Source organism: Chrysochloris asiatica, unplaced genomic scaffold, assembly GCF_000296735.1.
Source record: "Chrysochloris asiatica unplaced genomic scaffold, ChrAsi1.0 scaffold00020, whole genome shotgun sequence".
Lineage (NCBI taxonomy): Eukaryota > Metazoa > Chordata > Mammalia > Afrosoricida > Chrysochloridae > Chrysochloris > Chrysochloris asiatica.
The window spans coordinates 29,380,447-29,384,062 of NW_006408538.1; the positions used below are offsets into that span (position 1 = coordinate 29,380,447).

The 3,616-nt window shown below is 37.3% G+C and overlaps 1 pseudogene; it reads right to left on the minus strand.

The window, feature by feature from the left end:
* Window positions 1–1,614: 1,614 nt before the first annotated feature.
* Window positions 1,615–1,820, minus strand: LOC102818455 (annotated as a pseudogene).
* Between the last annotated feature and the right edge of the window lie 1,796 nt (window positions 1,821–3,616).

The window sequence follows — 3,616 nt, forward strand, 5'->3', positions numbered from 1 at the left end:
TTCCTTTCATATTTTTCAGGGTATTCACTATTAAAAACCATCATGGGAATAGTGTGACTTTCTTCTTAGATCTTTCATTCCAAAGTTACTGACTTTGGAGGACTTAGCTGTTTCATATTTCATACATAGAAAGACTTCACTAATATTTTCATGCCATATTGTTTCCAAAGGATCTCTAGTGGGGCAATGGTTAAGTACTTAGCTGCTAACTGAAAGGTGAGCAGTTTGAACCCACTAGCCACTCCGGGACAGAAAGGAAATGGAAATTTGCTCCTGTAAAGAGCACAGCCTAGAAAACCCTATGAGGCAGGTCAACTCTGTGTTATATAATATGGCTATTGACTTCAAATCAACTTGATGGCACACAACAATAACATACACTGTTTCCAGTTTGTCTGTTGTTGTTAAGTGTCATCGAGTAGCTTCCAACTGGATGCACGTCAGAACGAAACACTACTAACCTCACAATCATTGCTACGCTTGAGCCCAGTTTGCATACTTCCCATAAAATGCCAGTCAACCGTACTGGAATGACCTTTACACATCAGCAGATATGGTGGCTCCAAACATGAACTGAAAGCAAACAGGAACACAGAACTGTAACACTTCAAATAAGGAACAGTTCAGTCCTTGTCCACTGTTAATACACATAAGTATTTGCTCAGCACTCACAATGCTGTCTGTGTGCTGACACTACTTTTGTTCAGTGTGTTTGTCCATGTCCCTATGGAAGAAATAGATCTGTGGCAGGACTTTTTTTTTTTGGGGGGGGGGCAATTAATTATTTGATTTTCAAGGAGTTGAAACTAAAAAAAATGAAAAGCACAAACGACCATTATATATAATTGTTCTATTTTGTTCTTTTCATTCTAAGAATGGAGTCTTTTGCAGAGACAGATAATTAGCTGGTCAAATTTACAATCAAGATATTCATCTATACTTGTCCAAAGGTTTCAGAGGCTACTTATACAGTCAGCTAGTCTAAAGTTATGTTAAATATGAACATTTTCCTAATAATACTCTGAAGTCACATCTCATTCATCTCCCTTCTTAAGAAATGCATAGTCATATTTTAGATAGCTAAAAAGTCTATATTAAACTACAGAGTTTGCTATGGGTCGAGGTACTCTGGTCTGGCCAGCGGAAAAGCAAGCATTATAAAAACGCATGCAAATCCTGACCACCATGCAGTGTGTCCGTTTTCACCCATAAAAAAAGGTCTCACTCTATAAAGATTTATCATTTCCAAATCACAGTGAAAGGAACTTGAGTAATAATTTACCAATTCTGTTTCCTATTATATGCCTTAGATGTATCTCGCTAAAAATTGCTATCTGATACAACAGAATCACACTGGCAGAATGTACTATTGTAGTGATAATACTGAGGTTGATTGTTATAGACATAATAAACTCACTGAGTAGTAAGTGGTTACATCTTAATTATTTATATAGACCGTTGGTCCAATAACAAAATAGGAGAACAGAAGCTGGAAATGTATCTCACTCAATATTCAAAGATAAAAGGGTTAACCATTCTTTCCCTTATTTTCTGCAGATAAGTTCTCTTTCATATTGAAATCTGATGGCAGTTAAATTCTGGAGGTTTTCCAAGCTACTGTATGAACAGGATGCTGAAGGCCATCACTAAGCAGCATACTGCAACGTGAGGACTCTTCCGTTCACCAATTCTGGCACGCTTCCAAAACATACCCCACAATCCAGCTTTATTTCTGTCCCAGGACGCTGGGTGTCAAGGATTGGATATTAGCACAGGTACAGAGAAGCAGCAAGAGTTTGAAAATTGAAAATGGCAGACATAGTGAGGGTGGCCAAGCCCCAGCCACACTGTCCTGGGCCCGGGAGGGGTGGGGGAAGGAGTCATCATCTTTTGCAGAACACAAAAAAGAAAAATAAACATGTCCTGTTAATAATTTTTTTCTTTTAATCATGGTTATTTTTTTAAAAAACACCTTGTTCCAAATAGTGAAAGTCTTCTTTCTGTTAAGGAAGCTCACAGTTCCAAGATACAACCATGAGATCAGACACTTTCATTACTTAAACAATATTTTCTGTAAAATTCCTCTATTTCCTGTCAACAATCTTAAAAATTTACCTATGCAGTTGAAAGGATAAGATGACCCCCCAGTCTATGACTCTAGAAATGTAATTAGACAGCCTAGTGGGTTACACATTGGACTACTAACTACAAAGTCAGCAGTTCAAATCCACCAGCTGCTCCACAGAAAAAAGATGAGACTTTCTGTTCCATATATATTTGCAGCCTTGGAAACTCTATACAGGGTCACTGTGAATCGTAACCAACCTGAAGGCACACAGCAGCAGCAGGACCTGCCTTAGTTAGGGGCCTCACTCTCGATTAACCAGCATCCTCTCCCATATTAAGGGACCCTGGTAACACTGTGGGCAAAGCAATGGGCTGCTAATCACAAAGTTAACAGTTCAAACCCACCAGTCACACCTCAGGAGAAACCTCAATGAGGCTGTCTGCTCCTGGGAAGATTCACAGTATTAGAAACCCTACACGGATGGCTGAGTTGTAATCTACTCAAAGGCAGTAAGCTGGATCATTCTCCCACACTCTCACTCTCTACTCCAAAAAGGACTACAAAAAGCTTTCCATGAACATTGATTGGTTAAATACTTTATGTCATTTGATGCTAAAAATAAATGATAAAATTCAGTATCAATATAGAATTTTTAAATATTTTAAGTCCCTAGATAGAAAGGCCCAATTCACCATTGAGTACAAAAAAAATGTTTAAAGGATGTAAGTCCACACTAAGGCATATACATTACAGAATTCCACAACAGTCAACAAGATAAAGAAAAATCTGTTTTTTTTTAAATTTCCTATTGTGGGTGTGAAAGGTGTTACATTGCAAAAGGATACAAATCAAAATAGAGTCTGACCTATCAGCAGCACTAAAGGATCCAGATGAAAAAGACATATGCTTTTAAATCCTATACCCAGCTAAATTATCGAACAAATGACAAAGATATGTTAAGGCATGGGAAAACTCATAAAATAAGGGGGGGACTTCAAAAAGTTTGTGGAAAAATCCATTATCCCACTAACTTTTAAACCCTTTTTATATGTTGGCCATATGCCTTTCCAAAGAAAACTCCTGGCATGTGTCCTCTAGCAAAGTCTAGGAAGAAAAAAGGACACAGAATGTAGAAAATAGTCATTATGCAAAGTCATCTCAATCCTGCAAAAAAAAAAAAAAAAAAAAAATGGCAGTACAGAAAACAAGCTATGTTGGTGAGATCTGAAGTCTGTGGGTGGGATTTTTAAATGCTACAAACACTAAGGAAAATGGTGTGGTGCTTCCTCAAAAAACTAGAAATGAAATACCTCATGAATGTCACTCCTAGGGATGTATTCAGAAGCTCTAATAGCAGTAGCACAAACCGACACATAGTTAGGTTCATGATAGACTTAGTCCCAATAACAACAAATGAAAATAATCAAAATGCACATCAATGAATGATCAGATATGCTAAATGTGGTACATATCCACAGTGGAACACTATGCAATCATAAATAATAATGATGAGTCTTTTAAATGTCTTATAGTATAGTGGTTACGAGT